The sequence below is a fragment of the Aquarana catesbeiana genome, linkage group LG02 (assembly GCF_042186555.1).
Source record: "Aquarana catesbeiana isolate 2022-GZ linkage group LG02, ASM4218655v1, whole genome shotgun sequence".
Classification (NCBI taxonomy): domain Eukaryota; kingdom Metazoa; phylum Chordata; class Amphibia; order Anura; family Ranidae; genus Aquarana; species Aquarana catesbeiana.
Window position 1 is genome coordinate 391,787,450 of NC_133325.1, and position 26,445 is coordinate 391,813,894.

Here is a 26,445-nt window from a genome sequence, read left to right on the forward strand (position 1 = left end):
ATTTGAAGCCCACAAGCATTTATTTCCTGGATGTGGTGAATGCTGTGCTCCCAGCATTCACCGCTCGTTTCCGCACATGCTCAGTGGCATCCTGGGAAGCCTGAGACTAGCTCCCAGGAGTCTGGGAGAGGCTAGAAACACGCCTACTCCCATGGGAGGAGAACCAGGAAGTGCAAAGAAGAATAGAAAAATAAAAGGTAATTACGGCGATTTAAATTTTTTTAAATGGCATGTCAGCATCTAGGCAAGGAAGAGAATGCATACAGATATTGTTCAAAATTTGGGTGGAACCCCGCTTTAAGTAGGAATTGTTGGTATTGGTAAACCTAAAGACAATTGTATAAAGATTATATCAGAATGTATTGTGTAAAGCCTTAGTATTGCCACTTTAAAAGTCCACCTTTTGCAAAAAAAATAATAAATACACCCATACTGATTAATAAATAAAAATCTTTATTATTTTTTGCATTGAAGCTTGCGATCAGTGCAGTACACTGGCTCCTTTAGAATATTATCCATCCCCATCTCTGTACTAAGATACAGGCCTTCAGTTATGGGGCTGGAGGTACAAATGGACTACTAGTGCGGTGATGTCACTACACTTGTGGTGCATTAAGAATGATGAGTCCGTCTGCTGCGGTGGAAGATGCAGAGCCACACCAAATTCAACTTATGGCAAGAGCAGGTGGGGAAAAGAAATCCTGAATTCTGTGGGTAGGGGGAGCAGACTCCGAATATGTTTCCTAAATACAGGTGTAACATGAAAATGGTCAGAAAGCTAGACTTCTCTTTAAAGACTTCACCTCTATGACAAATCCATCTATATACACTTCGAGAGAATGTGTATGTGACTATGGTAGAGACATTTTATTGTAACAACCCTTAGGATTAATGTGTAAACAATTTTGGCCCTTGTGTGTACATGTATAGGATCCCCAGGTCCATTAGTAGACAATAAAGTATTGTACATATGTACTGTCTAAACAAATATTTTGTATTTGATGACCAGACCCAATGCAGCCTAGTCCCAACAAATAAAGATCATTAATGGAGCAGGTGCTTCAATACAGTTTGCTCATGTGATTGCTATTATTATCGATGTGCGGTGTTGGTGAATCTTCATTTCCTGAGGGTAGATGAAGAGACTAGAGCTCCAGATTTATCCAGGATTGTGCTTGCTGGGGAGAGACATCACTGAATGCAGATCAAGAGAGATTCACTGTCATTAAGAGAGCAAATTTACGTAAGTCATTTTGACATTTTTAACATTAAAGCTGAACATCAGACAGATGCCAGGTAATGCAGTTATGTTTTCCATAAACAATCATTAAATGTACAGTCTTTTTACATTCAGTTAGTTTACCTAAAGTACCTAAATTCATCTTTACATTAGCCACTTGCAATTTTTTATACAGCAGTACTCAGACTGGCTGGGCAATGGGAAGCCCGGGGAGGGATTGGCAGAGAGGGGTGGCAGACACTGAGTGGTTGGTAAGGTGGAGGAGTCTGGCAGCAGCATTTATGATAGACAGAAGAGGGGATAGCCTATGGAGAGGTAGGCCTATGAGAAGGGAGTTGCAATAGTCAAGGCAAGAAATAGCAAGGGAGTGAATAAGTAGCTTGGTGGTTTCTTTAGTTAAAAAAACAACAGTTCATTTTAGCAATGGTATGGAGGTGAAGTATACAAGCTTTTGACATCGACTGGATTTGGGGGCGAAAGGATTACACCTAGTACCCTGGCAAGAGGTGAGAGACTGATAGTTGTATTATTGATCAAGATGCAAAAGTCATGGAAGAGGGCCCAGGCCCAGGGGGAATATTATCAACTCGGTTTTAGAGAGATTTAATTTAAGGAAGTGGTGCGACATCCATGCTGATATGTCAGTTAGTAAGTTAGTAATGCGAAAGGGGACTGAAGGAGTGGGGTGAGGAGTAGAGAGATAGATTTGGGTGTCATCGGCATAGAGATGGTATTGGAAGCCGTGGGAGGTTATCAAGTGACCAAAGGAGGAGGTGTAGATAGAGAAAAGCCTTGGGGGGCCCTTACAGAAAGAGGAAGTGGAGAGGAGAAGACAGAGTTTTAGGTAACACTGAATCTGTGATGTGATAGGTAGGAGGAGAACCAGGAAAGTGCTGCATCTTGGGGGCCAAGGGAATTGAGTTTGTTGAGGAGTGGGTGATCAACAGTATTAAAGGCTGCAGAGAGGTCCAGTAGTAAGAGTATGGAGTAATATGGAGTAATATAATGTATATTTTAAATCAAATCTTCATTATTTTTGGGAATAGCATGGTGTGGGCAGATTTCTGCCAATAACAGGCTGCGTCACACCCCTCCAGCCTGTGTCTTAGAATAACAGGGAGATGCCTCCATCAACCAAGATGTAATATCCCACCCCCATTGTGTTTAGCTAGTTAGTGGTCATAATGGGGGGGGGAGTGGGCTGCCATTTAGCACTGTGTATACACCCACATGTATGACTCTATAGCAGTGGTTCTCAACTCCAGTCTTCGGGACCCACCAACAGGCCAGATTTTAAGTATTACCTTGGGGAGTTGCAGACTAGAATACTGCAATCACTGAGCAGCAAGTGATATCACCTGTGATGTATTTCAGGTATCTTGCAAACCTGGCCTGTTGGTGGGTCCTGAGGACTGGAGTTGAGAACCACTGCTCTATAGGCTCATATGTGATATGGAGGAAATGCTCAGCATAGAAACTCACTGAAAACTGAGCATGTGCAGAGTTGCCACCACACCTGCAAAATCCCTAATTGAATTGGGGACATGAACAGAAGGTGGAGATAGAGAGCAGCAGGATCAACCAGGTTTTTTTTGCAGAATACAGAAAATGAATCTCATAGTGACTGGGTGAGAATGAAACAGCATGTAATACACCATTTGGGGGTACCCCAGTTGAAGTCCAGTGGGACAAAACGCTTCGGGTTTGCTAGTCTAGGTCTTCATATTGTGTTTGAATCTTTGATCACATTTTATTTGTACACATCTTTACGATCTATGTACTATTTTTTAAATAAATCCACTGTTTTGATATACACCACTTGGAGGCATTTTTTGTTCCTATGACCCCCATGTTTGAATATCCATTGGACAGGATCTTGGTGTGTATTGTTGGGACGATCGGTGACCTGCATTGGAGTTCCGGTTCCCTTCCTCTCAGCTTGGTTGACTCGCTGCCACTAGCACGTGGGTCCACAGTCTCCGGTAAGAGTACCCATCCCTTACCCCTGGTCGGGGACGCACTCGGGTGATTTTGACATCAGCCTTGATTCTTCTATTTGCCCTTGTCTCTGTAAAGGAACTTTGTAAGTGCTGTATATAATTGTATTCTATTTTGTATGTATTGCACGCTGCCCTCACTGTTCACACGGCACTAATAATTGTTTTCATTACATGTTTGCATTCTTTGGAGTCCTGATTAGAATTAGTCTGCCTATCTTACGCCCCTTGTTACCATAAACGTACAATTTTAATACTATGTACTACCTACATAATCATGTGCACAAAAATCTTAAATTGCATCATAATAAGGTAGTACAGTTATTTGGACAGATGCGGAGTGTATCTTTTGTGTCAGTTCCCTACTGCAGTAGTTATTATTAATTTGGAACCACTAATCAATATGAGAATAGGAGTTGCCTATCTATAAATTTCCATGTCAGATGGTGAGCTTTGCCTAGGAGGGGATTTACAGGTGACCCTGAGAATCCGAAACGAGGAGCTTGAGGCGATCCGGGAATTTCTGATAATCAGCCGGCTGAGGTAAGCCCTGTTGCTTACATTTGAGTTATCAGACTTCCTTGATCGGTAAGGCATTTTAGGGACAAAGGGTACCTATTTTATTCCCCTTAATCGAATTGTATTGATTGGTGGTTATATTATTATTATACAAGATTTATATAGCGCCAACAGTTTACGCAGTGCTTTACAATGTATAAGGGGACAACACAATTATAGTACAATACAAAAGGTACAGGAGGGCCCTGCTCATAGAGCTTACATTCTAAAGGGAGGGGGTGGTGGTACAAAAGGTAACAGCTGCAAAGAATGATTTGATGGGGGTGGGGGTTTGATGGGGGTTATATGTTATGTTGTCACTGTCTACTGTCCATCAGAGTGTTATACGTAAGAAAGGGAAGAATAGTGCTGTTCACAGGTATATGTAGTACACATCCGCTAGATAAAGTAGTTTAGAGGCAAGAGGGTATAGGCACAAGTAGAGAAGAGAAAAAGACTGGCCAGTTAATATGGGCATTAAATTAAGTAAGGGAATGAAGGGTAAGAGACCCTCAAAAATGCCCAGCACAAGAGAAGCGCAATAAAATATATGAACCGAAGGTGCGGTTCCGCCTATACTGAGCCCCTAGATTAATGGTTAGAGTGGACAGGGATCCACAATGGGTAACTGGGTTACCACCAAACTCCACAGGCACTCATGCCCTGTACACACGACCAGTTTTGCCGTCGGAATAAACTCTGAAGGTTTTTCCGACGGAATTCTGATGGAATTCCGCTCAAGCTGTCTTGCATACACACGGTCACACCAAATTCCGACCGTCGAGAACGCAGTGACGTACAACATGTATGACGGGACTAGAAAACGGACGTTCAATAGCCAGTGCGCCACCCTTTGGGCTCCATCTGCTAATGTCGTCGGAACAGCATACAGATGAGCGTTTTTTCCGTAGTTTGTTCCGTTGGAAAAATATAGAACATGTTCTCTATCTAAGTCCGTCTGAATTTTCGACGGAAAAAGTCTGATGGGGCATACACACGGTCGGAATATACGATGAAAAGCTCCCATCGGACTTTTTCTGATGGAAATTCCGACCGTGTGTGCGCGGCATAAGAATCATGCGGATTAAACAGCTAGAGAAACAGCTATCTATGTGAGCAGGATGGATCAAGGGTAACATTTAACACTAGACAGAAAGGGACATTTTCATTTTAAGTTGTGGGATGAATTTTGGATCAGGCACTACAACTAGTAAAGTGAAAACAGAATACTTTATATGTAGTCAGAGAGGGAAGATGGGATGAGCACTATGGCTGCCTGACTGATCATAGAATCATAGAAGCTAGAGTATGTGAAGTATGGGATTACAATACATGGGATGCAAAGGATATCAGAACAAAATAAGGAAAGCAGAATTTAGAGCAGGGAAATATTAAAGAGAGTTAAAAGAAAGTGAGAGAATGATATGTATGTGTTGTGTACAAATGGGAAAAATATAAGCGTTTTTAGAGAGATATTCATGTGTGTGTGAATGCTGGAACCTTTAGTTCTATCTCTTGTGTGTGTGTCATGTATGCAGATGTGACCCCCTCCTTTGTGCTCTCATGAAAGAATGTAGCTGGGGTGAGAGATCAGTGATAAACTGGAAGGACACCATGCCAATTTCTGTTTTTTAGACAAAACATTTATAACAAAATGTGTTGGGTTAATTAATCTAATGATAAACAATGTGATCACAATTATTTTGAATCTGTTTTCCAAACATGGTAAAATGAAGGTTACATTTACCCATGTATTACACAAATTGAATATCCTTTGATAGTGGAAAATTTCCTCATTTATGGAAATATATCTGTGGACATATATTAGTATTAGGATGTGATATTGAGATAATCACTTGAGTATTAATTTCTGATATGAGTTTAACAATTTTATTAATAATATAGATATATTGTAACTGGTTTAGACTTTGGTTGGAAATTAAATCCAGGTTATTGGGGAAATATGTAAAATGGGATTAGTTTAGATTAAGACAACAATTTTGTATTTTTACATTTATACAATAAGCCCTTATTGAGAGAAAAAAAAAAAGATTAAGATGAGGTTGTTAATTGGAATACAGATGCCATAATATTTAACAAAGCCAAGATGGATGGGATACATATGAAGTTTTTCTACAAAAATGAAATCTAAAGGGCTGATAATAACTTCATGTGCGGTCCATGATGTGAGAGCAATAATAAATAAAATTTAAATATAACAGACCCATCACATCAAGTCCACACACCCTGTTAGGATAGATGCCACCTGCAGCCAATTGTTTTCTAGTTTTTGATCTGGCTGAGAGCTTTCTGTCTGTCATATACAGATCGTTGGTCCCTTTGTTTTTATTTATTTTTATTTTTGAAATCCAAAGCAGAATGTGTGGATTGTGAAATGAAGTGCCCCTTTTCCTTGTAAGTGCCGTGGTATAAGCAGAAGAATATTTATTAAGATATGACATCAGGAAAATAATGTCAGATGGAAACTAAGGACTTGTGTTATCTAGCTAAAATTAACAACAGAGCAAGCAATGAGAATTTATAATATTGCCAGGAAAAAGTTGTCTTTTTGAAACATGAAACTGGAGTTCTTACACAAACAGCATGATAGAAAACAGGCCATTCTAATATATTTCATGCAAGCTGGACTCAGTAATGAAAGGTTCACCCCTATATATCAGAGCTGTAGCTTTATGCAAAGATGCTATTAGACAAAGTTAAACATTATTTTGGTCAAATATTAAATGTTTAATGGTCCCACATTCTGCGCAGCAAATATACAGGTAACCAAATGTTTGTCTAATGAAAGGTTCAAAATATGAATTTGTTTTGTTTGTTTATGTACAAATTTAACAATGAAAAATGCGTACATTTGAATCCAGCCACCTTATTGCCTCTATTGGAGGAGGCTGGAGACAAAGGAAGCCACATGTGTTAAATTGATGACGTAGGAATCAGCTGCTGTGAGCCCAGTGCATGACACACTCCCTGAAGACCCAGATATTTAATTCTTTGTAGATTTGGTCCCGGTTTTATGCTGAGGATGGCAATACCCATTCTGAGTATGCAGTTTATCACCCAGAAGGACGCTCTGTATTCAGAGTAATTGGATCCTTTTTGCCCAGCTCAAGAAGCAGAGCTCAATGTTTTAGCAAAGCCTGTGGGCTATAAAAAAAAAAAGAGTATATAGATAGATAGATAGATAGATAGATAGATAGATAGATAGATAGATAGATAGATAGTCGAGATATAGAGAGCTTTTGGTTCCATTTGAAGGGCCAGAAGTTTGTTTTTACTTCGGCAGGTAAACCAATCAAGCAGACCAAGTTAAACTGATTAGCCTTCCAGCTTCTTGGTGAGGTAGCCATATTAACAATAAAACTCACAGATTCCACACTAGTTCTGGCCCAGTATAGCTGGGATTAATAATTCAACTTTAAGGACCCCAGAACGAGAAGAACAAGTAGTCCACAGGGGGAAACTTCTTATGAAACAGGACTTTGGAAAAATGTGATCTTTTATGTCTGCCAGCCACTCTTTTCCCTCCAGCTTGACACATGGACCGTGTCATCAGTCACAAGCAGTTATTAGTAAATGAGCATGGAATAGAGCCAGGGTTCACCAGAATTGTTTTTATAACATACCACCAAGGCCGGACTGGGAATAAAAACCAGCCCTGGAAAAAATGTCATACCAGCCCCATAGCATTATTATACCAGCCCAACATCAAAACCATCATAACGTCATTATTTCCTTGTTCGTGAAAAGGAAAGCCATGCATTTTAAAGCACATTTGAAGAGTGTATTATATATATTATATATATATATATATATATATATATATATATATATATATATATATATATATATAGAGAGAGAGAGAGAGAGAGAGAGACAGAGAGAGAGAGAGAGAGAGAGAAAACCACATAGGGCTTTATATATATATATATATATATATATATATATATATATATATATATAAGCAAATTCCAGTTTAAAGTGGTAAAATTGGTCCATCGTCAAGGGGCACCTTAGGAACATGGGGGGACTCTGGCTTCCAGGGACCACCTTCCACAGAAAGAATGGGGGTGGGGGGTTACTGATATAAGGGGGAAACCTTTATATCAGTACATCCTTATATTATTGTATTCACTCCCCCTTCAGGCTTGCCTGGCGGATCAGTTAGACGGCTCCAGGTTGGTGACTCTGGTTTTATCCTATAGTCTCCTCTCCACAGTCCACACGTTTTACTTCTCCCATGACCCCCATCCTGGTGGCACTCCCACTGTTGACTCCTCTCCAGACTCCCCCTCAGAGACTGAAGACATGATATAAGACAAGAGATGGTCAGAGGTTGCGAACATGGTACAAGAGATGGCTAGAGACTGAGGACATGACACAAGAGATGGCTAGGGACTGTGGACATGATACAAGAGATGGCTGGAGACTGAGGACATGATACAAGAGATGGCTAGAGACTGAGGACATGATACAAGAGATGCCTAGAGACTGAGGACATGATACAAGAGATGGCTAGAGACTGAGGACATGATACAAGAGATGGTTAGAGACTGAGGACATGATACAAGAGATGGCTAGAGACTGAGGACATGATACAAGACATGGCTAGAGACTGAGGACAGGATACAAGAGATGGTCAGAGGTTGCATACATGATACAAGAGATGGTCAGAGGCTGCAGACATGATACAGTAGGTGTCAGAGGCTGTGGGCATGGTACAGGATATGGTTAGAGACTGAGGACATCATACTAAAGATGGTCAGAGACTGCAGAAATGGTACAAGAGATGGCCAGAGACTGCAGACATGGTACATGCAGCCTCACTGTGCCCATCAATGCAGCCTCACTGTGCCCATCATTTCAGCCTCACTGTGCCCATCATTTCAGCCTCACTGTGCCCATTAAATGCAGCTTTATCGTGCCCATAAAATGCAGTTTTATGGTGTCCATCAATGCAGCCTCACTGTGCCCATCATTGCAGCCTCACTGTGCCCATCATTGCAGCCTCACTGTGCCCATAATTGCAGCCTCGCTGTGTCCATAATTGCAGCCTTGCTGTGCCCACCAATGCAGCCTCACCATGCCCACCAATGCAGCCTGTGTGTGCCCACCATTGCAGCCTCTGTGTGCCAGCCATTGCAGCCTCTGTGTGCCCACAATTTCAGCCTCTGTGTGCCCACCATTGCAGCCTCTGTGTGCCAGCCATTGCAGCCTGTGTGCCCACCATTGCAGCCTCTGTGTGCTAACCATTGCAGCCTCTGTGTGCCCATCATTGCAGCCTCTGTGTGCCAGCCATTGCAGCCTCTGTGTGCCCACCATTGCAGCCTCTGTGTGCCAGCCATTGAAGCCTCTGTGTGCCAGCCATTGAAGCCTCTGTGTGCCAGCCATTGCAGCCTCTGTGTGCCCACCATTTCAGCCTCTGTGTGCCAGCCATTGCTTACATAGTTACATAGTTACATAGTAGGTGAGGTTGAAAAAAGACACAAGTCCATCAAGTCCAACCTATGTGTGTGATTATGTGTCAGTATTACATTACATATCCCTGTATGTTGCGGTCATTCAGGTGATTATCTAATAGTTTCTTGAAGCTATCAATGCTCCCCGCTGAGACCACCGCCTGTGGAAGGGAATTCCACATCCTTGCATGCCATTGCTGAGCCTATCATCTACTAGGACCCCCAGGTCCTTTTCCATCCTAGATTCCCCCAGGGGTTCTCCCCCCCAGTGTATAGATTGCATTCATATTTTTGCCACCCAAATGCATTATTTTACATTTTTCTACATTGAACCTCATTTGCCATGTAGTCGCCCACCCCATTAATTTGTTCAGGTCTTTTTGCAAGATTTCCACATCCTGCGGAGAAGTTATTGCCCTGCTTAGCTTAGTATCGTCTGCAAATACAGAGATTGAACTGTTTATCCCATCCTCCAGGTCGTTTATGAACAAATTAAATAGGATTGGTCCCAGCACAGAACCCTGGGGAACCCCACTACCCACCCCTGACCATTCTGAGTACTCCCCATTTATCACCACCCTCTGAACACGCCCTTGTAGCCAGTTTTCAATCCATGTACTCACCCTGTGGTCCATGCCAACGCACCTTATTTTGTACAGTAAACGTTTATGGGGAACTGTGCCAAATGCTTTTGCAAAATCCAGATACACCACGTCTACGGGCCTTCCTTTATCTAGATGGCAACTCACCTCCTCATAGAAGGTTAATAGATTGGTTTGGCAAGAACGATTCTTCATGAATCCATGCTGATTACTGCTAATTATATCATTCTTATTACTAAAATCTTGTATATAGTCCCTTATCATCCCCTCCAAGAGTTTACATACTATTGATGTTAGGCTAACTGGTCTGTAATTCCCAGGGATGTTTTTTGGGCCCTTTTTAAATATTGGTGCTACATTGGCTTTTCTCCAATCAGCTGGTACCATTCCATTCAATAGACTGTCTGTAAAAATTAGGAACAACGGTCTGGCAATCACCTGACTGAGTTCCCTAAGTACCCTCGGATGCAAGCCATCTGGTCCCGGTGATTTATTAATGTTAAGTTTCTCAAGTCTAATTTTAATTCCGTCCTCTGTTAACCATGTAGATGCTTCCTATGTTGTGTCATGAGGATAAACACTGCAGTTTTGGTTACTGAAGCCCCCCGATTCACTCGTGAAGACTGAGGAGAAGAATAAATTCAATACCTTTGCCATCTCCCCATCCTTTGTAACCAGATGTCCTTCCTCATTCTTTATGGGGCCAATATGGTCTGTCCTCCCTTTTTTACTGTTTACATACTTAAAGAATTTCTTGGGATTTTTTTTCCTCTCCTCCGCTATGTGTCTTTCATGTTCTATCTTAGCCGTCCTAATTGCACCCTTACATTTCTTATTGCATTCTTTATAAATTCTGAATGCTGAGGATGATCCCTCAACCTTGTATTTTTTGAAGGCCTTCTCCTTTGCTTTTATATGCATTTTTACATTGGAGTTAAGCCATCCAGGATGTTTGTTCGCGCTTTTAAATTTATTACCCAGTGGGATACATTGGCTAATGCCCTTATTTAATATGCTCTTAAAGCAAACCCATCTCTCCTCCGTATTCTTTGTTCCTAATATTTTATCCCAATTTATGCCTTTTAGCAAGGTTTGTAGTTTAGGGAAGTTGGCTCTTTTGAAATTCAGTGTCTTTGTGTTCCCTTCATGTTTCCTATTTGTGTGATTTATACTGAAACTAATTGACCTGTGATCGCTGTTACCTAAATTGCCCCGTATTTCCACATCTGTGATCAGGTCTGTATTGTTGGTAATCAGTAGATCTAGTAATGTTTTATTTCTAGTTGGTGCGTCTACCATCTGACCCATAAAATTGTCCTGCAAGACATTAAGGAACTGGCGAGCCTTAAATGAATGCGCGGTTCCCTCCGCCCAGTCTATGTCTGGATAATTAAAATCCCCCATTATGATAACACTTCCCATCCTTGCTGCTAATCCAATTTGAGATAGGAGATCCGTCTCCACTTCCTCCCTCAGGTTAGGGGGCCTATAGCATACTCCCAGTATTATTTTCCCCTTAGCTTCATCCCTTTGGAGCTCTACCCATAAAGATTCCACCTCCTCCCTAGCCCCCTCAGTGATGTCATCTCTCACATTCACTTGTACCTTATTCTTGATATATAGGCAAACCCCTCCCCCTTTTTTACCCTCTCTATCCTTGCGGTATAGGGTATACCCTTGAATGTTTGCCAGCCAATCATGAGAGCTGTTGAACCAGGTCTCTGAAAATCCCACAAAATCCAAATCCTCCTTGTACAACAGTATCTCTAGTTCACCCATCTTGTCCGCCATGCTCCTGGCATTAGTGAACATGCCACATAGTTTAGACCGGTCGCATATTGTCCTCGTATTGGGTGTTTCAAGATTGCAACTAGGACTTGCTACTGTACTCACCTGTGTTTTTGTGCTTTGGTTAACCTTCCACTAATGCCCCCAATACTACCCTCTGGAATATCTTCCACGCTGGCTATCACTGTCTCTGGACCCTCCCCCCCATCGCCTAGTTTAAAAACCCCTCTAACTTTTTGGCCATCTTCATTCCCAGCAGATCTGCACCCTCCTCATTTAGGTGCAGTCCGTCCCTTCTATAGTACCGGTTACCGACTGAGAAGTCGGCCCAGTCCTCCAGGAACCCAAAACCCTCCTTACTACACCAGCTCTTCAGCCACTTGTTTACTTCCCTAATCTCCCTCTGCCTTTCTCGTGTGGCTCGATGTACCGGTAGTATTCCTGAGAACACTACCTTGGAGGACCTTTTCCTCAATTTAGCTCCTAAGTCCCTAAAATCGTACTTTAGGACACTCCATCTGCCTCTGACTTTGTCATTGGTGCCAACGTGCACCATGACAGCCGGGTCTTCCCCAGCCCCTCCCAGTAATCTGTCCACAAGATCCGTGATGTGCCGAACCCGAGCGCCCGGTAGACAACATACTGTTCGGCGCTTCAGGTCTTGGTTACAGATTGCCCTCTCTGTCCTTCTAAGAACTGAGTCCCCTACCAACAGAATCTGTCTTTCCTTTCCCTTTGCTGCCCCCCCACTCTTACTGGAGGAGTTCTTCCCCTGGTAGCTAGGAGAGTCCCTCATCTCCAGCAGTGCTGGTCCCTGACTGGTTTCACCAATGTCACTCAATGGAGCGTACTTATTGGGATGCTCCAGTCCTGGATCGGCCTCTCTGGCACTTCCCCCTCTACCCCTCCTGACTGTCACCCATCTACTCTTTGCTAGTGCCTGCACCTCTTTGTCTCCACCCGCCTCTGTGCTGGCCCCTGCCGGCACCTGCCGTGTACGTTCCTGGCTCACCTTTAGTATGGAGGGACTTCTCAGTGCTGACAGTTGCTTCCCCAGATTCAGAACCTGGGCTTCCAGGGAAACAATGTGCTTACATTTTGCACAGCAGTATTCGCCCTCGATCGGATGATCAAGGAACGCATACATGCGGCAAGATGTACAAAGAGTCGCCTCTCCACACCCACCGGGCATCGTACCTATTAAATTTAGTGAGGATTTGGGGATTTTACCCTGTCCAAATTACCTAACAGCTAGCTTCCTGGCACTAATACTCAAGACAATACACAGGTACACGACAATACAATACACAGGTACTCACAGACCTACGTGCACTCGCAATACACAAGTACTAACGATCCACACACACTACTCAGACAACACTCAGATACTCACACTACACAGGTACTATGACCCCTGTTATAACCTCCTGTTTTAAACTCTGGTTTTTAACTCCCACTTATTCCAGCTCCACTTACACCAAGCTCCACAGCTTCAGACTGAGTCCTACAACCAGTTAAATAGGCACCTGTGAGCAATTAACCACACCCCTTAATTGATAGACTGATGAAACCAGAGGGAAAAAAAAAAAGCTATTTAAAAAGTGACAGCAAAAGGCAAATTAAAAACTAAAAGGAAAAGCCCCAAAAATGCAACCCAGCAAACAAACAGCAAGACTTGTACACTCTAACTCTGGTTTTTAACTCCCACTTATTCCAGCTCCACTTACACCAAGCTCCACAGCTTCAGACTGAGCACGCTCAGACTGAGTCCTACAACCAGTTAAATAGGCACCTGTGAGCAATTAACCACACCCCTTAATTGATAGACTGATGAAACCAGAGGAAAAAAAAAAAAAAAAGCTATTTAAAAAGTGACAGCAAAAGGCAAATTAAAAACTAAAAGTAAAAGCCCCAAAAATGCAACCCAGCAAACAAACAGCAAACAAACAGCAAACAGCAAACAAACAGCAAACAGCAAACAAACAGCAACAGCAAAGAGCAAACAGCAAACAAACAGCAAGACTTGTACACTCTAACTCTGGTTTTTAACTCCCACTTATTCCAGCTCCACTTACACCAAGCTCCACAGCTTCAGACTGAGCACGCTCAGACTGAGTCCTACAACCAGTTAAATAGGCACCTGTGAGCAATTAACCACACCCCTTAATTGATAGACTGATGAAACCAGAGGAAAAAAAAAAAAAAAAAAGCTATTTAAAAATTGCTGCCTCTGTGCCTACTGCCTACCAATTGCAACCTCACCATTTCCTGGATCACACACAGCGGCCAATGTATGGCATGGACGGAGCTGGGTCTGTGTGTGTAAGGCGGTGCTGTAACAAGGTCCCGCCCCCATAGACCAGCTCGTGTGAAAGGCGGAACACTGATTCAATCAGAAGACTATCACACGAGCCGGTCTAGGGGGGGGGGGACCTTGTTACAGCGCTACCTTACACACACAGACCGAGCTCCGTGCCATACAAGAGGAGGAGCCTGAGGACAGAGGGAGGAAGGGGAGCACTGCAGTCGCCGCTCAAAGCACCCTGAGGGCAGCCGGCCTACCGGGAAATTTACAGCCCTGCATACCACTTCTTGTTTTACCTGTTACCAAAGGTGTTACCAAAAGCTGAACATCCCTTCCAGAGATTACAAAAAGATATATCCAGATGCCCAAGTCAGGATCTTACGATTATGCATTTTGTCTGTATGGACAGGTTTTCTAGATGTCCAGTGGTAAATGTTACTGCAAAGGCCACAGTAAAAAGTGTTATCAGAAGTAGTTTGTAAGTACAGAGTGCAGAATCTACAGAGAAAATCATTTTTATAGGAGAGTCCTTACTAGAAGTTTTGAGGTTTTATTTTTATACCCCCTACTGTCTACAATGTAGCGGAAAAAGTAGAGTACGAAACTAGAAAACTTTTGCCTGAATGTTTTCTTATATTTTATCAAGCCCCTAAGGGGATGTTGGACTCTCTCCCTATGGGATTTTGTTTGGGAGTGTGTTATGCCCTGTACACACGATCGGAATTTTCGTCGGAAAAACTTTGGATGGTTTTTCTGACGGAATTCCGCTCAAGCTTGGCTTGCATACACACGGTCACACAAAAGTTCTCTGAACTTTCGACCGCCAAGAATGCGGTGACATACAACACGTACGATGGCACTAGATAAGGGAAGTTCCATAAGAAGCAATGATTCTGAGCATGCATTTTTTTGGCGCGTCAGAATTGCATACAGACGAACGGAATTTCCGATAGGAACTTTTTCAGACGGAAAAATAGAGAACCTGCCTTCAATATTTTGCTGGCGGAAATTCCACCAGCAAAAGTCCAATGGAGCATACACACATCGGACTTTTGCTGGCGGAATTTCCAATCGTGTGTACGGGGCATTACTCACGTGCTTATATTTTGTCTCAGCAGCTGAAGTCCTCGGATCTTACAGAGAGAATATTGCTGATCTTTTAAGGTTTTTGACAAACTCGTTTATGTGTTTTCTCCCCAATGCCAGATCCTAAAAGTTTGGAAGGATCTAAAACTAAAGCCAGGTGACTTGTGGATTGTTAAGAGACATTTAGTTTATAGAAATCCAACCGAGAAGACCCATGTGTTGCCAACATCCTAAATGGAACGATATTATAAAGGGAGTACCCCCCGAGGAAATACTAGGGACTTTTGAGGCAACTAATCAACAATTGATGAAAAAAGATATAGAAATGTATTAATATGAAATATAAAATATGTGCTGCATACAACACCAACAGAGAATTGCATATACAATATAGACAGAATTATATAACAAATATAAAAATGCAGATCCTTCAAATGTTAAGCCCAACGCGTTTCTGGACCTGTGTTGAGTCCTTTCTTTAGGGGCATTTCATATGAGGTAGTGCTGCTATATTGATATTCTATAATGAGATAAAGTCACACATCAGATTCATATTCAAGGTTAAAGGAATGAGCATTGTTGAAGCCAAGTAAAAACAAACGTACCAGTCAAGTAGAGAAAGTGCAACAAGAATTGCCACATATGGTGTCAGGTAAGTGACACATAATGAGCTACTATGCAATGCATAGTAGCCCATTATGCTTTACCTTTGCAGGAAAACAAAGAGGAAGTAAACTAATCAGGGTTTACTTCCTCTTTAAAAGAATTAGCATCGTTGAAGCAAGGTAAAAACAAACGTACCAGTCAAGTAGAGAGGATGCAACAAGAACTGCCACATATGGTGTGGCCAAAGGTAGAAACAAGCACGGCTGCTGCAAGAAGGTCAGGGTGGGTGCATGGCCTAAAAAATATATGTTAGTCCTCCAAAGGAAAAGGAGGAAGCATATAAAGAAATAATAGGCGGAAAAAACGCTATTGCATCCACAATGGGGACCCAAACAGTGCTGCTGTGTAATGATGGTATCAACCAGTACCCCTAGGGGAGAGCGAAGACCCTAAAAGGGAACTAATATATTTAATAAGTATAATGCCTGCAGATATGTAGCCTTATAACAAGCCAAAACAATGTTCAGATAAGAAAACATTAGATATTAATAATAATCATAGAAAGCACCATGCATATTTAATTTTATATCAGGGTTAATGAATTTAAATAGTATATATAGTATTTAGAGGATCATATAGAGGATGAAGGTTCCCCTATAGGGTAAATAGGCAGAGGCTCTGAGTATAGCGGCTAGTTTTACTTGGGATACAACATTGCATCCAAGAGCTGTGAAGAGCATATATATAGTACAGCTATACTGACCTTAAAAGGGCAGAGCAGCGCAGGTTTGGAACAGAGCGCCGTAGCGGTGCGGCAGAAGTGGCAGCAGATGAGATGAAAATAGCTTCCTCCTTAAATGGCCGCAAATATGACGCCTAGCAACTAGGGAAAAAAACAGCAGACAGGGGAAAGGTAGAAAAATAAATAAGTGACTGGCAGTTGTCATACTTAGCCTCAAGGGATTATAAGACCACCACAGGGCACATGAAAAAGGGGTCTCAAATGTATTTGTGGAGACAAAGGTAAAAAATAAAAGCAAAAACATACAGAGAACACTCAGAAAAAAGGCATAACAATGCAGAAATATATATCAATGTACAAAATACATAGGAAAATATACATTTTGCAAGCTGATACATCATACACAGTGTACATAGGTATACTTATGCTCACAAACCATCCACCCAGTGGATTAAAGATCCTTCTCACATACCCCTGAGTCAAAACCTTTCAAGAAGGGTCTGTATCTCAGTTGGATATTGATCCCGGGGTGGGGGTGGGGGGGGGGGGTGGCATTCATATCCATAATCCAAAGTGCTTCGTGCTGTAGGAGGAGTTTGTTCCAATCTCCTCCTCTTGAGATTGGGTGAATACGATCTTATATCAAAAATAAAAACTGGGGTATATTTCCACATGGTGACGGCAGACATGTCTCCCCAAGGGGAGGTCTGGGTTTTCCGTCAAGATGGTATTTCTCTGGGGATTTAATCTATTGTTTTGATGCCATTTGTAGGCTTTTCCCTCTTGGAAGGCTCTATGATCTCTCCAAAACTTTTTTCTTTGGTTACAAGTGTGTCTTTAGTAAATACATCTAGATGATTTTTAACCCTATCCTTTTGTTCATTAAACATAACTAGTTTTTTGAAAGGCTGCAACTTATTATAAATCAAATCTATTTCTTTATCCATAGTGATGATGCATTTTTAATATTCCTCAATGAAGCGTTTCATCATCACCATGGTACAACTTTGTAGGTTGTTTTCCCATTTTTGTTTAAAAGCTGTGTACATGTCTTCCAAGATAGGGAAAATTTGTATCTCAAGACCGTAAGAATTCACATTTTCTCTAATATACCTCTCAAAACTTTCCACGTGCCAGAAGCATGCTGGCTTTTTCTCCACCACTTTTCTCAATTGCGTAAAGAGAGAAATTATCTCCATTTGTGAAGACTCCTTTTGATCATGGCTTTTGTAGTAGCCTCCCATAAGGGCCTCCCATTCCTGTCCCCGAAACATGAAAAAAAGTGCAAACTAAATCCTCCAGAATAAACAAATAATGAATAACTGATATCAATAGTTTAACCTTAAAAGGATATCAATAAACAAAATAATTTTTAATCAGATATATAGAATATATATATGTGGTCACTGGGTTAAAGAGAACTCAACGAGCACAGTAACTTGGTAAAGAAAGATGGTAGGGTCAGATTGGGTGGGTTGGGGGAATGGGTATTTGCTACCCTAAATACAATAGTTTATAGAAATCCAACCGAGATGACCCATGTGTTGCCAACATCCCAAATGGAACAATATTATAAAGGGAGTACCCCCCAAGGAAATACTAGGGACTTTTGAGGCAACTAATCAACAAAACCTGAAAAAATGTTATATGAAATATAAAATATGTGGTGCATACAACACCAACTAAGAATTGCATATACAACATAGACAAAATCATATAACAAATAAATAATAATAAATAAAATGCAGATCCTTCAAATATTAAGCCCAACGCATTTCTGGACCTGTGTAGAGTCCTTTCTTCGGGGGAATTTCAGACAAGGTAGTACTGCTATATTGATATTCTATAATGAGATAAAGTCACACATCAGATTCATATTCAAGGTTAAAGTGGTTGTAAACCCTTACAGACCACTTTTACCTACAGGTAAGCCTAGATTAAGGCTTGATTGTAGGTGCAAGAAATATCTCCTAAACCTACATGGTTTAGGAGATATCTCCAAAAGACAGGCACCGATGTCTACAGCGCATGCGCCGTAGACAACAGCGCGCAGGCGCACTGAGCATGCCGTCTCTAAGGGGATCATCGTCGTTAGTGGAGGCACCAGCGCGCATGCGCGGGAGTGACATTATCGCGGCTCCGGCCAATCACAGTGCGGGAGCTGCGGTACCCGGAAAGAAGATAGACGCTTCATAGGAGAAGGGACAGCGCTGACATTGCAGGCTCCCTTGTCAGGTAAGTGACACATAATGGGCTACTATGCGATGCATAGTAGTCCATTATGCTTTACCTTTGCAGGGAAACAAAGAGGAAGTAAACTAATCAGGGTTTACTTCCTCTTTAAAAGAATTAGCATAGTTGAAGCGAAGTAAAAACAAATGTACCAGTCAAGTAGAGAAAATACAACAAGAACTGCCACATATGGTGTGGCCAAAGGTAGAAACAAGCACGGCTGCTGCAAGAAGGTCAGGGTGGGTGCAAGGCCTAAAAAATATATGTTAGTCCTCCAAAGGAAAAGTAGGAAGCATATAAAGAAATAATAGGCGCAAAAAACACTATTGCATCCACAATGGGGACCCAAACAGTGCTGCTGTGTAATGATGGTATCAACCAGTACCCCTAGGGGAGAGCGAAGACCCTAAAAGAGAACAAATATATTTCATAAGTATAATGCCTGCAGATATGTAGCCACATAACAAGCCAAAACAATGTTCACATAAGAAAACATTAGGTGCTAGATATTAATAATAATCATAGAAAGCACCATGCATATTTAATTTTAATTCAGGGTTAACGAATTTAAATAGTATATATAGTAATCAGAGGATCATATATAGGATGAAGGCTCCCCTAAGGCTAAATAGGCAAAGGCTCTGAGTATAGCGGCTAGTTTTAGTTGGGATACAACATTGCATCCCAGAGCTGTGAAGAGCATATATACAGTGGGGACAGAAAGTATTCAGACCCCCTTCAATTTTTCACTCTTTGTTATATTGCAGCCATTTGCTAAAATCATTTAAGTTCATTTTTTTCCTCATTAATGTACACACAGCACCCCATATTGACAGAAAAATACAGAATTGTTGACATTTTTGCAGATTTATTAAAAAAGAAAAACTGAACTATCACGTCCTAAGTATTTAGACCCTTTGCTGTGACACTCATATATTTAACTCAGGTGCTGTCCATTTCTTCTGATCACCCTTGAGATGGTTCTACACCTTCATTTGAGTCCAGCTGTGTTTGATTATACTGATTGGACTTGATTAGGAAAGCCACACACCTGTCTATATAAAGACCTTACAGCTCACAGTGCATGTCAGAGCAAATGAGAATCATGAGGTCAAAGGAACTGCCTGAAGAGCTCAGAGACAGAATTGTGGCAAGGCACAGATCTGGCCAAGGTTACAAAAAAATTTCTGCTGCACTTAAGGTTCCTAAGAGCACAGTGGCCTCCATAATCCTTTAATGGAAGACGTTTGGGATGACCAGAACCTTTCCTAGAGCTGGCCATCCGGCCAAACTGAGCTATCGGGGAAGAAGAGCCTTGGTGAGAGAGGTAAAGAAGAACCCAAAGATCACTGTGGCTGAGCTCCAGAGATGCAGTCGGGAGATGGGAGAAAGTTGTAGAAAGTCAACCATCACTGCAGCCCTCCACCAGTCGGGGCTTTATGGCAGAGTGGCCCGACGGAAGCCTCTTCTCAGTGCAAGACACATGAAAGCCCACATGGAGTTTGCTAAAAAACACCTGAAGGACTCCAAGATGGTGAGAAATAAGATTCTCTGGTCTGATGAGACCAAGATAGAACTTTTTGGCCTTAATTTTAAGCGGTATGTGTGCAGAAAACCAGGCACTGCTCATCACCTGTCCAATACAGTCCCAACAGTGAAGCATGGTGGTGGCAGCATCATGCTGTGGGGGTGTTTTTCAGCTGCAGGGACAGGACGACTGGTTGCAATCGAGGGAAAGATGAATGCGGCCAAGTACAGGGATATCCTGGACGAAAACCTTCTCCAGAGTGTTCAGGACCTCAGACTGGACCGAAGGTTTCCAACAAGACAATGACCCTAAGCACACAGCTAAAATAACGAAGGAGTGGCTTCACAACAACTCCGTGATTGTTCTTGAATGGCCCAGCCAGAGCCCTGACTTAAACCCAATTGAGCCTCTCTAGAGAGACCTAAAAATGGCTGTCCACCAATGTTTACCATCCAACCGGACAGAACTGGAGTGGATCTGCAAGGAGGAATGGTAGAGGATCCCCAAATCCAGGTGTGAAAAACTTGTTGCATCTTTCCCAAAAAGACTCATGGCTGTATTAGATCAAAAGGGTGCTTCTACTTAATACTGAACAAAGGGTCTGAATACTTAGGACCATGTGATATTTCAGTTTTTCTTTTTTAATAAATCTGCAAAGAATGTCAACAATTCTGAGTTTTTCTGTCAATATGGGGTGCTGTGTGTACATTAATGAGGAAAAAAATGAACTTAAATGATTTTAGCAAATGGCTGCAATATAACAAAGAGTGAAAAATTTAAGGGGGTATGAATACTTTCCGTCCCCACTGTAGCACAGCTATACTGACCTTAAAAGAACCGAGCAGTGCAGGCAGTCCGGTTTGGAACAGAGCACTGTAGCGGTGTGGCAGAAGTGGCAGCAGATGAGAGGAAAATAGCTTCCTCCTTAAATAGCCGCAAATATGACGCCCGCGCATGCGCACCAGGCAGCGTGTGTCGTGTGCAGCGTCATAGACCGAAGGTCACAGCTTAGCCAATGGGAGGTATGATGAGGGCAAGTATGGGCGGAAGTCGCCGCCGCCGCATTATACATCATGATCCAAATGCTCGGTGACGTCTGGATGCATACCAGACACTGCAAAAATTACTAAAGAAATCTCTGTGTTAGATTTGTTTCCCTCTTTGAAACACATTCTAGGGTACTATTTATTCAAATACTAATTGTAAGGGATATATATATATATATATATATATATATATATATATATATATATATATATAATGTGATTTGAAAAGTAGTTTAGCCATGTTGAAGTCATATTTGTCTTTTGTACATCTTCCATTTTATGTAGAATTGTCTGTGTTTACATATGCTAATAAGTCAGCATGCCAACAATTAAGCTAGAAGGCCATTCTGGCCACAGAAGTATACAGCCAGTACTCTGTAGATATGTCTTATCAATCATTTGTTTTTCACAATGAAAAGTAATTTTGTAATGAAAATGCTGCTCAGCTATTATACAATAATGGAGTTTTGGCCTCTTTGGCCAGGACTACCTCCACCTAAGCGTTTGAAGGTTTCAGGTTAAAGGTGATAGCAGGTATGGTTAGTGATCAAACTATTGATCAAAAAAGAGGAGACTGTAAAGGAAATTTGTAAGTTCTGTATATAATTGTATTCTATTTTGTATGTATTGCACGCTGCCCTCACTGTGCACACAGCACTAATAATGTTTTCCATTACATGTTTGCATTCTTTTGAGTCCTGATTAGAATTAGTCTGCCTGTGTTACACCCCTTTTTACCATAAATATACAATTGTAATATTAATGTGATACCTACGTAATCATTTGTATAAAAACCTTCAATTGCGTCATAATAAAGCAGAACAGTTATGTGGAAAGATGCGGAGTGTATCTTTTGTGTCTGTTCCCTACTGCAGTAGTTATTATTAATTTGGAACCACTAATTAATATGAGGATAGGAGTTGCCTATCAATAAATTTCCATGTCATCTCTAACTTTGATCCTACTTTTACCAATTTGGTTCTGAGTGTGGACATTTCAGCAGACCAAGTTTGATTTGGTTTTCATTGAACTTCATTCACTTTTTAGTGATTTTTTATTGCTTTGCACATATGCACATATGTTTTTCTTTATTCATTTTGTATGTATAGGTTTATCCTTGCACTGATGCACTTTACTTTGGGTCACTGTTTACATGTCATTGATGTTTATGTGATACTGTTGACTTGGTAAGGCAGTTCAGTTTTTCATATTCCTTGTTGCACTAGTCTATATGAATCTTGTTTGTCACAACTGTCATGGTAATGCAATAGAGTTTGTCTGTCAGCTTACCTCTCACCATGTGTTCATCTATAGAGACCAGCCACTCTCACGTGACTGCTTTTATAATCTCTCCTCTAAGCATGGCTCCACCCCAGCTCCTATCAGAGAACTCAATATTAACCTGTGCACTGCAGGCCAGCCCTGCTGATCAACATTGTGTATTTGGCTTCCTGTTTCCTGCTTGCCGTGTGCTCTACGTTTGTCTCTTTTACCGACCTTGGCGTGTTCTCGACTATTCCTGTCTGCTCGGGACCCTGACCTTTTGGCATGTCCCCGACTATTCCTGTTTGCCTGTGACACTGAACCTTTGGCGTGTACTCTGTTGCCCTTGTCTGCTAGTAGCCCCGACCTTGGCTTATTCCCTTACTATCCCTGTCCTCCTGTTGCCTACTGTGGCCGTGAGCTAGGGGACCCTGGGGGTCGCGACCTGGAGCCAGTTGCAGCCCAGTCCATCCTCACCACTAGAGGCTCTGGTAAACACTTGCTGGCTCTTAGCCTCCGCACCCTAGGGAATCTTACGCTCTAACCCCAGTGGGATCCATGTTGGTGTTCCAGCGGCCCTGCCTTCCTTTACCACCCTGACTCCCATCCGCAGCAGTCAGCCGTAGGGTCCACTACCTTGCGGTGCACTCCTGATCCCAACGGTGTGCATCTGTCACCTGGCCTCAGGTGGCCTGAGAGTTTGATCAGCCATGGACCCGGCTGATGTGCCGTTTCCTGCAGCTGATCCATTGCAGGGCATAGTTCGTAGACTCAAGACCCAGGAATCTAATCAGACTCAGGTGATGCGATTTGCATATCTGGGCTGCCAGCAATTTTATGGACTGGAGAACTGCTTCTTCTATGAAGCGTACCCTTTCTCCCCTCACTACACCACTGGTAGTCTCGGCAATTGATGGCACTGTGCTCCCAGGGGGTCCTATCTGCTTCCAGACGCTACCTATTAGGATGTCGGTAGGGATACACCACCAGGAGTGGATTTTCTTCCTCATTCTACCCAAGGTCTCTACCCCCATTGTATTGGGCCTTCCTTGGCTACAACTCCGCACTTCACATGTGGACTGGGTCTCTGGGCAGATCCTGGCTTGGGGTCCTTCGTGTTTCTCGTCCTGTCTTCTCAAGGTGGCCCCCAAGGAGAGACTTCTCATTGCTACCACATCCGTATCTTCTGATCTTCCATACAGTGATTACCGGGATGTATTCTGTAAGAAGTCTGCTGAGGTGCTTTCTTCCCACAGGTCTTTTGACTATGTTATTGACCTTGTCCCTGGAGCAACGTAGCTACCCTCTGTCCATTCCAGAGACCTCAGTCTGAGTATGTTGCTGAGAATCTGGAGAGAGGTTTCATCCGGAAATCCTCATCGCCTGCAGGAGCAGGGTTCTTTTTCATTGCCAAAAAGGATGGTACCCTGAGACCCTGCATCGACTATTGAGGTTTAAACACAGTGACTATCAAAAACCGATACCCCTTACCTCTAATATCTGAGCTATTCGACAGGTTGAAGGGGGCTTCCATTTTCACCAAGTTGAATCTCAGAGGTGCATACAATCTCATTCGAATACGGGAAGGTGACGAATGGAAGACTGCGTTTAACACTAGGGACGGGCATTACGAATACCTGGTTATGCCTTTTGGTTTGTGTAATGCTCCAGCTGTGTTTCAGAACTTTGTCAATGAAATATTCAGGGATCTACTCCACCAGTTTGTTGTCATCTGTTTGGATGACATTCTAATCTTTTCTGAAAATGTGCTTGCTCACAGAAACCATGTGTGCACCGTACTTCAGCACCTTAGAGAGAATAATCTCTATGCCAAGCTGGAGACATGTTCCTTTGAATGTTCTGAGGTCCTGTTTCTGGGATGTTTTGTTTCTAGTTTGGGTCTTCGTATGGATCCCGGAAAGGTCTCGGCCATTACCAACTGGCCCCTTCCTGCTAGCCTCAAGGCCACACAGCGCTTTCTTGGCTTCACAAATTATTATAGGCAGTTCATAAGGAATTACTCTTCCATTGTCGCGCCTATTATCGCTTTGACCAAGAAGGGTGCGAATGCCAAAGACTGGCCTCCCGAGGCTGTCTTTGCATTTCACGATCTGAAACAGGCCTTTGTTTCTGGACCTCTCTTGAGGAGACCAAATCCTGGGGACCCATTTTTTATTGAAGTAGACGCTTCTTTGATGGGGGTGGGAGCTGTGCTTCTTCAGTGCTTTGAGAAGAGACGTCAACCAACTTCTCCAAAAATTTTTCTCAGGCAGAGAGAAATGATGCCATTGGTGATTGGGAACTTCTCGCAATTAAATTGGCAATGGAGGAGTGGCGTCATCTCTTGGAGGGTTCCCCTCACTCCATAACGATCTTTACTGATCACAAGAATCTACAATACCTACAGAACGCTAAACGTCTGAACCCCAGACAGGCCAGGTGGAGTATCTTCTTTTCCCATTTTAAATTCACGATTACGCACAAACCTAGTTCCTGCAATGGTCGGGTTGATGCGCTCTCTAGGTCATTTGACACTTTGGATGAGGAGTCCACCCCTGATCCTGAGCCGATCATTCCAACCTCATGCATTGTTGCCCATTCTACCACCCTGGAATCAAAAATTCCTCCTGGCAAGACCTTTGTTCCCACTGAGCTAAGAGCTAAGATCCTTCATTGGGGACATGATTCCAAGGTGGCAGGTCATGCTGGGTTCCTCCGATCCTTCATGCTCATCAGTCATCACTACTGGTGGCCTAATCTCCGCTCGGATGTTAAAGATTACGTTAAGGCTTGTCATGTCTGTGCTCAATCTAAATCCTCCACACAAGCCCCTGCTGGTCTTCTCATGCCCTTGCCCATTCCTAAGGAGCCCTGGTCTCACATTGCCTTGGATTTTATCATCGATCTTCCACTGTCGGAAAATAATACAGTCATTTGGGTGGTAATTGATCGGTTCTCCAAGATGGCTCATTTTGTTCCTTTTCCTGGTCTCTCTTCTGCCCCTGCCTTGGTTCCCATTTTTGTACAAGAGATTTTCCGCTTGCATGGAGTTCCTTCCCATGTCGTTTCGGACAGGGGTGTTCAGTTTACTTCTCGTTTTTGGAGAGCCTTTTGCAAATCCCTCAACATTACCTTGGATTTTACCTCTTCTTACCATCCCCAATACAATGGCCAGACTGAGAGGGTTAATCAGGAGTTGGAGGTATTTCTCTGTACCTTGGTCTCGTTTCATCACGATGATTGGGCATCACTACTCCCGTGGGCAGAGTTCTCCCACAATAATCATGTAACATCAGTTCTCATAAAACACCCTTTTTCACTGTATATGGAAGACATCCTCAACTCCCTCTTCCTATGACCTGTTCTTTCGACATTCCAGCTTTGGCTACTGTTCAGGAATCATTCAATTCCATGTGGGTTGACGTACATGATTCTCTCCAGAAAGCTGCCAACAAATTCAAGAGTTTTGCTGACCGTCGCAGGCGTAAGCCGCCTTCTCTACAGCCAGGAGACAAAGTCTGGCTCTCAACCAGGAACATCAGACTCCGGGTTCCTTCTCTCAAATTTGAACCATAATTCATTGGTCCGTACACCATAACTTCTAAACTGAATCCGGTTTGTTTCAAGCTCCAGATTCCCAAAAGCTTCAAAATCTCTAACTCCTTCCATGTTGCCCTTCTGAAGCCTTTAGTCCTCAATAAGTTTCTCGTTCTCTCTCTACCGCAGCGCCGATCTCTGAGGATAATCAGGAGTACGAGGTTAGCCAAATTTTGGATTCCCGACTCTGTAGAGGCATTTTCCAGTACCTCGTGCATTGGAAAGGGTTTGGTCCTGAGGAGAGGTCGTGGATCACGGCTTCTGAGGTCTTTGCACCTCGTCTGTTGAGGAAGTTTCATTTGAAGTTCCCCTCTAAACCTGGTCCCAGGCAGGGAAGGGGGAAGCCTCATAAGAGGGGGGGAACTGTCATGGTTATGC

General features: G+C 42.6%; 1 protein-coding gene across 1 annotated transcript in view; it reads left to right on the forward strand.

Annotated features, from left to right (window-relative positions):
- The first annotated feature begins 1,040 nt into the window (after nt 1-1,040).
- LOC141128122 (transmembrane protease serine 11D-like) overlaps nt 1,041-26,445 on the forward strand; it is a 152,973-nt gene continuing 127,568 nt past the window's right edge. Inside the window, exons 1-2 of the mRNA XM_073615214.1 lie at nt 1,041-1,243; nt 3,113-3,222. The gene's annotated coding sequence lies outside the window, so the exon portion shown is untranslated. The remainder of the gene's footprint in view (nt 1,244-3,112; nt 3,223-26,445) is intronic.